The sequence below is a fragment of the Oryzias melastigma genome, linkage group LG14 (assembly GCF_002922805.2).
Source record: "Oryzias melastigma strain HK-1 linkage group LG14, ASM292280v2, whole genome shotgun sequence".
NCBI lineage: Eukaryota > Metazoa > Chordata > Actinopteri > Beloniformes > Adrianichthyidae > Oryzias > Oryzias melastigma.
In genome coordinates, this window is record NC_050525.1 from 20,220,976 (window position 1) to 20,231,636 (window position 10,661).

Sequence of the window (10,661 nt, forward strand, 5' to 3'; positions counted from 1 at the left end):
CACTGAGAAAGGTGAAGGGAACAGGCCGAGGGTGGAGTGGTGCTGGGATGGCTTTTGGCAATTTCAAGGTTAATCCTCTAAATGTCAGCTCACAAAGCAATATGCTGAGTGAGTGTGCGTGCAAAAGGAGGCCTGGTGACCGAGGCTGTGGGAGGGGGGTGGTGAAGCAAATGAAAGGGGCACAAAATGACACGGTTTGGGCAAGCTTTGAAACTGAACTTTGTCTTCTTTGGGAAATATTTGGCATTCAAATTTTAAAAGTGACAAAAAAACTAAAATGCAAACATTGAAGCCCCAGACCTGCCGAGCAACATTTCAGGAAACGCTTCAGATAGAAATGGTTAGAGATTTGAACTTGTCCCTTTCTCTCACGATTACACAAACAGGAAGCAGGATTTGTTTATACATTTTTCAATATGAACTTAACAGATACGATACCCGTTAACCAACATTCTCATCCCCAAGTCATCAAATATTGACATTTGATTAAGGACCCCTCCGCATCACTGTTTGACATTTTGGGTGTCCCTAACTCGTCGTTTTTTGACATGCTGTCTCAGGGCTGGCCCTGGGCATAGGCAACCTAGACGGCCGCCTAGGTCGCCTATGTCACCATCTGCTGGAAGCTGGAAGGGACGCAAAAATGCAATGATTTTTTCTTTTTTACAGTTCAAAAACTGATGTAAAAATGTAAAAAGAAAAAAAAAGGTAATAATTAAAACCATGAAAAAATAACTCAAAAGTTTGACATAATCAGTAATTTTGTCTGGTGTTGCGCCCTTCCTTGGCTGACGCACTAGGTAGGGCTGGCAAGGGGCGCGCAGAGTTATTTGTTAGTGCTTCTTTAAAACTTTAAGGATGAAAAAGTAGCAAAGCAAGCACGCACGGACAGCTTTAAAGTAAAATAAGAAAAGAAGGGGAGGAAAAAACTGACTCAAAGCAGAGGTTTGTCTGTTTTTTTGTTTTTTGCATTCAATTGCTTAGAAAATCCCCTCCCCTCCATTTCGGTCAAAAAATACTCTCGTTTTGGGTCAGATCATTTTTTTCTTTTCCTCTTTTTAAACCCTTTACATTGGAAACCTTTAACCTTAAACATTGAAAATGATTGTCAAATCATCTACGATGCTGGTAGAGCCACATTAAATGTTAGTGCAGTGGTTAGCGTGGCTGCCTTCCATTGCAGAGGCCCTGGCCAGGAAAATGTATTATTATGCTAAATATGTTTTTTAAGTGATTATTATTGAATACTTGAGAATTAAAATTAAACAAATACTTATTCTAATATATTCCAGTCGGTTACAGTGTTTCTTTTTGGTGGGGGTGGGGCAAAAATCATGTCTCATCTAGGGCGCCATGCAACCCAGGGCCGGCCCTGTGCTGGTTGTTTGTAAAATCAAGGGTCCGCAACCCTCAGGATGCGGTACTGGACGCGGACTGGTCCTCGGGATGTGTCCAGTACTGATACAATAACCTGGAAATGGTTCGCGTCCAGTTCGCACCCAGTACCGCATCTGGTACCATCCTGGTCCAGTACCGCATCTTTAATGAATCAAATATGATATAAGTGTGTCTTTGATTTTCATTATTTCTGCAATGAGTTTGAAAAATGCATGTGTTTTGTCCTGTATTTTCTACAATCTATGCATGAAATAGACCAAATCATTCAGTCAATCAATCAGCTAAGTGAATTTCTACTTAATGCCACACTACAGAAACTATGACTTAAATTTTTTTTTTCTTTTTTTTTGGCTAAAAACGGTACAATCTTAACTAAAAGACGACTGAGAACACTTTCAAAGTAGATCAAAAGGTGATCAGACTGGACTTTAACTCCAGGTGCATACTTTCTTGTGGTTGTTGTTTGTTCCAAGTGAGTTTTACATTTGAAAAAAATTCAACAAAGAATTTTACAATCACTGAAACCCCCAACGACAACCACCTAGCAGCAGTGCCATCAAAGCCAAAGCAGCTAATCCCATCGCCACGTATGATCACAAAGGCTAAACCACTTCCTGTTCAGACAAGAAATACAATAATTCTTACAATTTAGATGGCTCTTTTGCAGATAACGCTGCTGGGCTTAAGACAAACATTCTGGGGGTGTAGAGAAAAATCGATTTGGCGATATATCACAATTTTTCTTTGACGATACTTGTGTTGATTTAAAATGCTGACAAGAAAATATTTAATTATTTATTTATGAGCGTCCTTCAGCTCCTTATTTTTGTTTTCCACCTAAACCCCCGACTGCTAGTGGATTCACAGCCCACTTTAAGGACCTCTACACCACACCAGAACAACAAGATCTCGCAAGAACCAGCTCGTGTTAAATGTTCAGTCTCGTTGGTTCAGTTAGACTCTTTGTTTTGGTTGTAATGAGTTTTTTTCTAAGTCACACATGTAAAAAAATTGTGAAAAGTCATTCTGGTAGTGTCTTTGGAAATATTGCGATAAGTATCATATCGCGATATTTATTTTATCACCAGATTCTTGCCAATACTAAAAAAAAGTGTAGCTGAAAAATGAAATTGAATGAGCACACAGAGTTTTCATCAGAGAGACAGATTTAGAGATCCTATATAAAAATAAAAACCTTTTTCTGTAATAAAAAATTATGGCTACCAAATTAGGAAAACACTGTGTACCAAAACTTTAGTCTTTATCACTTCAAGAAAGGAAATAGTCAGTGGAATAAGACGTAGTTGTTTGCAAATGAATCATATTATTATTTATAAATGAAACAATCCATGCACTTTATGTTTAAATAATTGAATCCCTTCACAGATAATGAATTGTGCTGCTGTGGGATAAATTGACATCACAAACACTTAAGTGAATAAAAGACTTTTCTGGATTTCACAGTGCCAGCAGGAGTTCTTGGTTTACAAGTACCTGCATTAATTATATATAAGAAAATATATGACTGTGTATGATTTTTGATTTTATAAAGAGAGATTCTATCATGCCAATTTTAAAATCTGATTTTGATGTTTAGAAATCTGTCCTCAAATTTAACAAATAATTTCTTTTCTTTTCTCGATTTGGATGTTAGAAAAGTTCAAGTAAAAGTTCATTTCCTTAGAATGAAAAAAAAAAAATTATCTGTAACTGATAAATAACCAGCAACATCTGAGGTTTGAGAATAGTAAATAACATCTGACATTTTAAACGGCGCTCTTCCTTATCACTCCATCTTTACGAGACGAGGCAGCACAAAGCTGTTTTCCATACAGTTAAGATAATATTTACGCTGGCGCCGAGCATTTTCACGCCCATTTTCCGATTTTTATTTGAACTTCAAAGACCCTTAGCGTCCATCAATCACTGGTCTTCACATGCGAGGATGTTCTCCTACGGTGAAATCTCTAAACAAAGCAGCTAAACCCAGATCTAATCCCACGAATTCAAGACTGTGAATGTCAATGTAAAAAAAAAGTACAAAATCAGTTTCACATTTTGAGAACGAACTAATGAATTTAAATGTGGTTACAATCTCATCTGATAGTTGTGCACGGATCGATTTGTTTTGCCTCTTTTAGAAAAGGATCTTTCAGTCATTATGCACAGATGAAGATAGACTTCTTATTAAGAAACATGGCTGTGTGAAAATGTGCAGAACAGCAGAAATTTCCAACTGTATCTAACAGGAAAAAACATATCCATCAACTCTGTTTTTACCTTATTATACTTCATCCAAATATTGACATCCTAAATAAGGAAGAAAATAAATTAAAGGTTGAATTTTCTGTCAAACATTCATTGATTTTTTTTTTTTTTTTTGGTCAAGAAAAACGCAACATATTTTAACTTTTGCCTAACCGAAATAATGCATAAAAATTCATTTTAGAGCCCTTAGTAAGACATGTTTTGGACATTGATATTTAATCACAGTTTCCACTGTGTTTGCATGCTATAGCAGGCACAAACATTAAATTGGTCATGGTCTCCATTGCAGTAAATAGACTGAACTCCCTACACAGACTATCTAAATTACATTATGTCATTAATTTACATTATCTTACTTTGAAAATTTTTTTCTGTCAATTTAACAAAAAAATAAAAACTTTTCTTTTGGAATCATTTCTTAGCAATTCAACAATTATGCCATAACTAAGAGCTGTGAATAATGGCTCTATTTTAAGATGAAAAAAAAAAATGCACATAAAGTATATGAGCAAAAGCACATGAATTAAATCTTTCCTTTTCCAAAAAATCCATTTCACCCATCGCTTGACTCCGATTTGACAGGATTCCTGGTAGTTTGCTGAAGTAATTATGTGTGGACATGGTGCAGAACAAAGCAATCAGGGAGGGTCCCTAAATATGTTGTCTAGACTTGGTGTCTCGGTCCCTCTCTGTGCGTCCCTCCATTCATTGTGAGACCTGTCGTCTGACCTTACAAGGAGTCAACCTTTAACTTTAAAAAGGACGTACTCCGCCGACCGTGTCCAGCTCAAAACCTTCCATTTATCCTTTAATCTAAGCATGAAAACATTATTCTGTTTCCAATATGGCAATTTTCTTTGAAACGCCAATTGATTTCTGCACCGAGACAGAGGAACTGTAGTGTGGCATCTGACTGGAGGACAAACAACAGGGCAGGGAGTAAGAGACAGTTAGTCTCACCCTTTCAAATGGCCCACCTTTGAAGTGGTGAGGATGGTGCTTGTAATCAGCTCCACTGATTGTAACAAGGCACCAGTGAGCAGCAGAGCACTGTTGGGTGGTTTTACAGGACTTGTTTGGGTTGAGTCCTAATTCACCATAATGACAGCCATTACTCCAAATGCAAACAGTGTCACTCAGCTCTGCAATCTTTGGGTCAGGCCTGCAGATGCAGCCACTGCTCTGAAACACAGGAACAGAGTAATTACAAGTAAGTATGATTTAAGTAGGAGTTAAACGCATACGAATATCTAATTGCCATGCATTTGGTAGCAAACTCAGCTGTGTCACATCTAAAACAAAAACTAGTACAACATAGGAGGCAAAACCTGAAGATCTTTTTGTCCTTCATCTTCCAGCTTATTTAAATTTGTACATGTCCCAATGTGAAAATGTTTATTTTTTTCATTAAACTACATGACTTATTTTTTGTTGTTGATTAATTTCCCTCATCATCTGGAGTTGATTATTCCATTTCCTGGTTTCAATTACAGTTAATTCTTTTTCAGAGCAGCAGAAAAGACAGTTTTTAAGATTGGAAAGAAAGCTGACAATAAGGCAGAGAAGGAAAAAAGAAATGTTGAGGAGATGTTCCTTTTACATTTGCGTTAAACTTACAACATTTAAGCTAGACTGCATATATGTTGGTGTAAAAATCTCTGCCAAACCAAAACATGCAAATCACTGAAAGCTGATTTGTTGTGTAGCAAGTTTTTAATCAGAGCACATTTTAACAAGACAACTTTTTTAGATTAAAAAAGAAATCCATGACCAAATTGTAGGTGGAGTTTATTTGGTCGTCAATTTCTTATTATGGACATTTATTAATATATATGGTAAGAAATGAAAAATTGGCTATAAGATAATGTAAAAAGTATCCATAAATTACTTTGATTTACTCGAAAAAAAATGTCATACATTTAATTAATCTTGTATTGGCAAGGAGCCGGCGATACAATAAATACTGAGATACACATCTCAAAATACAATAGATATAAGGATATTTCCCAAGACTGCAACTGAACATTTTTTCACTATTATTTTTTTTAAAGTATGACTTACCCTGAGCTCCCTCAGCTAGCATTACGGCTCCAATGCGAGCGTTGCAGTCTTTAGGAAACTTTAAAAGTGCTAAAGGAAATCTCACTGCAGACAAGCAAGTTTGACCTCTGCGGCGCTGCAAATCTGTTTTGTTGGGTTAAAATTTTCCCTGAATACCGCAGCGGATAAGTTACTGTACTTTCTATATGAATGGCAGGTTATTGCGTGAACCTACCCGGAGTTTTGCGAGGTCGGCAGCAGACCCTGTAGCTGCAGCCGTCCAGTAGCTAATATGAGCCATCTGCTGTAGCTACACCAGGTGTCACACCTGAGCTGTAACGCTAGCCGTGTGAACTTAAGAGTCCAAAAACAAAAAATGCATCACATGTTTCATAACAACAAAAAACGTGAGGCTGACTGAACCAATAAGGCTGAACATTTAGCACAAGCTGGTTCTCACGAGATCTTGTTGTTCTGGTGCGGTGTAGAGGTACTTGAGGAGTGCTACGCTGCCAACTAGCGATCTAGGTGGAAAACAAACGTAAGACACTGAAGAACGCTCACAAATAATTAAATATCATCTTGTTAGTGTTTTATATAGATACCAGCATCGCCAAATGCAATATTCCGAAATATCACTGAATAGATTTTTCCTTATAGCTAATATGTAAGTGTTCCTGTTGTACAAGGTGTCCTAATTTTTGAATTGTTGTTTTTATGTAGATAGAAAATAGCCAAAGGCGATGATTTGGCATATTTACTGTTGTTTTATTGATCATAGATATCTTATCTCAATGACATTTCTTGGTAAAATAAAGGTTAAATAAAAAATAAGTAAAACACATCATTTATCTGTTTTTTGCTCTTTTCATTCCGTTTGCTTGTTGTAGATCGGATGTCTCATCTGTGAATTGTAGCCAATCCCAATCAAGAAATCATACACAGTTTTTGGAAAACCCCGGGGCAGCATATTATTGATTTTATGAAAGAAGACTGGAAATTTAATCACTGCCACATTTGGCCCAATAGCCGGACTTTGGACATGCCTGTTTTACAGCTATTTATTAAATGCTGGAAGAACAAAAGTGGCTGTAAATTTACAGAACTTTTATATATGGGCTTCTCTAAGAGCATAACAATCATACATTTTTACAGTATTAATTAAACATTTCTGTCACATTTTTTGCACAATTTATTATTTATTATCATTTATCAATGTTCAGTAAAGTTCTTTTTTTTTAAACTTAATATTTAAATGCAATACAAGGCAATTACAAGAACTCCAGTTAAAGTAAATTCAGTTATTTTTAAATATAATGGTATAAATAAAAATGTCTTAACACTAAAGCTGTTAAAACTAAGAACTAATTAAAGTCAGTGTACAAACTCTCATTTCCAATGTAAAGGTGGTTCGTATGGTACCCTCGTGGGTTCAAAAGAACGCTCCAAAGGGAGCATTCAGAGGTTGAGAACATTTGACCCCGTGGTTGAAGAGAGGGTCAACAAAAACGACTCCCCTGCTTCCTCACCCTGTTAGGGGTCAGAACAAAGATCAGTGGAGGTTTGTGTGCCTCCACTATCCATGATGTCCCACATCAGTCGTTGCCTTCACAGTAGAGTCGTAATAAAAACTCTCACATATGCAGATACTTTTACCTCTTTATCTTAAAGAAATTCCAACTCTTGTCTCACATGGATTTCTGAAGATTTAAACAAACATTGGTTTTGTGATTTAGTCATATATCCAATTAATGATCTTACAAATCAGTGAGAAGCAGCTGACCACAGAGCCGGAGAGTCCTTCTCCTCACCTTCGCTGACCTAAAATGACCTGAGATGGTTACAACCGGCTTTGATGTTTTCCTTGTTTTCCGATTTGTTTTTTAAGTGACAGACTTTGTTCTTTATGACTCTATAAAAAAGGAGTCTTTAGCTAAATAGCAGGGACCTCAAGCCAGAGCTGTTAATAGACTGAAACGTAAAGGTTAGTAAAGATGAGGTCACTGCTAATGACAACCTTAAAATCCCTCATTAGTAAACATCTGGGCATACACTTTATAAGGTTAAGAATTAAAGTCTATCTTATTGCTTGATTGTGCTTCGAGAATAATGTTATGTAGAATAAAGCAAAAACCTACTGCCTTTTCATGAGTTAAACTGAGAAATATGGAGAGAAAATAGACTCACTAACCGATTACAATAAAAAGACAGAAGGAAACCCATAAAAAAAAGAAAGTTAAAGTTAAAAACGTCTGCATTTATCACTAATCACGTGTTAAAGATGTCTTAAGCGCAGCAAATGAGACCAAGGTGTGCATTTGTGTGTGCGTAATTCTTGATTTGTCACTTGAAAATCTGTTCACGCCTCCAAGATTTGTCTGTAAGTGATGCATTCAAATGCTGCCAGAATGCTGGGTCATCAGAGTTTTATTATTAATGAATAATATCTGGTGAAAACTTGACATGTTCCCACTTTCTTAAACTGATAATTAATTTGGAATAGTCTAAATCTGCGTTTTAAAAAACACTAAAGTTTCTCCCCCTAAAGGTTTCTCCAACACTAAAGTTTCATTTTCATTCTCACATTAGATTTGTGCGTAAATGTGTAAACTTGTGTGTGTGACAACTAATTTGTGCATAACTTTTAAAGATTTGTGTGTGTAGTTAGTTTCAAGCTGTTGTAATTTTAACTTGTGCATGAGTAAATTGTTTTTTTTTTTAATTTATAATTTTTGTATATGTCAATACACAATTGCAAGTACACACAATGTATTGTATGAGTAACAAATCAGAAATTAGGCAAACACAAATCAAGAATTACACAAATATAAATTAAAAGTTATGCACAAATGAGGAATTACGCATGCAGAAATCTGGGTGAGACTATTTTTTGTCCACAGAAAAACAACTCTTACTGGATATGTTCAAAATATTGAAACCTGGATTTTTATTGGAAGGAACATAATGTTCTACTGGTAGTAAATTAAAGTAAAAGCTTCAAGGATTTGAGAAATAATCTCACCACATTAGAGGAAAAGAAGGAAATTATTGGTTATTCCCTTTAACCGTTTTAAAAGTTTAACAAGTGAAATAAAGACTGATCAATGGCACCGCCATCTTCATATCTTCTCTATTAAGACTAAGAAGTAAACAAATATGATGCCAAATGCAGCGTTGTTAGTATCATTAGGGACACTTTAATCCAATTTCTGATTAATGCGTATTTTTGTTTGATGAGGAGTTAAAAAAAAAAAAACTTTATAAAAATAAAGACACTTCAGAAAAAAATACTAGTTGCCAAAAAAGACAAATTATTCCCCAATTTAGTGACTTAGCATTAACTGTAATACAGGTAAAAAAAAATGTCTGTGACTCTTCATAAACTGCAGGAATCATCTGGGGTTGAGTTATTTAGATTTCTTTACAAAAATTCTTAGTAAATCTAATTAATGGAAGCTTTTTATTCTTGCTTTCCATAAAGCTTTATGTTTTAGCAGCCATTACATTCTACGCGTCTCACTTCACATTTTTGTGTGCAAACACATCAATTTCCCATGTAACTGAAGGATAATTGTTGGGAAAATGTCAAAAGTTTTTCCATCATGAAATCTCCTTTGCTGTAATAAAAATCTCTCTGGAGGAAATGTGTTGTTGTGGTTCTATAATGACACTTGTGTGGATTTTCCCGATCTCTGGAAAACTTCCCGGAACACGGCTCACACTCGCACAATCACATGCAAACGGAGAACTGCAAGCTCGCATGCCCCTCCAGCGCCACTTAAAAACAATTACACCATTTCACTGCTTTTCCATAATAACAAGTGTCCTTGTGATTTACACGATGGTCTTGCCATAAATCTTACTTGTCAGAGCTAATTAAGCTATAGCGTGGCACGGGGAATCTATGTAACTATCTGAGGGTCATAAGGCCTCTGGCTAGTCTCTTGTGTGGAAGAGGAGAGATTGACATAGAAACTGAAGTCATGGGGCTGTGATGCACTCTGAGTCATACCTTCTGAGACTGAGGGAATGTGAGGGTGCTGCTTGCTATGTTGGATCCTTTTTACCACTTTGTTGTTAAATAATTAACTAAATTTGATTAACTAAAATTTTCTTACTCAGAACGAAGGGAAAATTTTGCTAGATATATGGAAAGCTTCCATGCATTTTATTTGATGTCTTGTGTGATTCAAATGGGTTTAACTTGGTAACTTGTGCCTGTTTTGGTCTTCAGTGTAACAATAACAGATTTTTGTAAGGACATAAACCTTATATTCTACTTGCTCGTGCCCAAAAAGAAATCAGGAAATGTTCTAATTTCTACCAGACAGGGCAGAATATTTCTTAAAGCAGGATCCACTTAACAGCATGTCTATGATCACTTCAGGCATTCTACTATTTCTTTTCAAAATACTACAATATTCCCAAATTACTATATTTGAATTAACATCACTACATTAATTCAAATTCAGTTGATTTGTAACATTTTAATTTATCTTTTTATCGGTGTTGAAAGCATTCCCAGTTAATATGATTATGCTGTTTTAGCCAAAGTCAAAATACCTGTATTGTTTTCTACAACATAGTTTCTGTAGAGTGGCAGTAGTTCATTAGAAATCCATGTCTGAGTTGTGGACAGGACTTTTGGGGTGGAGCAACCCCCCCTTCGAATCTTAAATACACTGAGGGTAATTGAGAGAAATGAAAACACCTGTAGATGATCAACGCGAACCAGGAGTACCTGATAGGAGAACTCAAAACAAGACCAAAACCGAGAACACAACTGAAAAACCAAACTAAAGCACAGAATCCTTAAAGTACCCCTCCCCAAAAGGGCAGATCCCAGATGCCCAAAACGCCCAAGAGGAGGGATTCCATACGAACAACATAAAAGAAAAAGAACCCCTCCTTAGGAACAGACAAGAGGAGCAGACCCAACAACTTTCCCCAGGAAC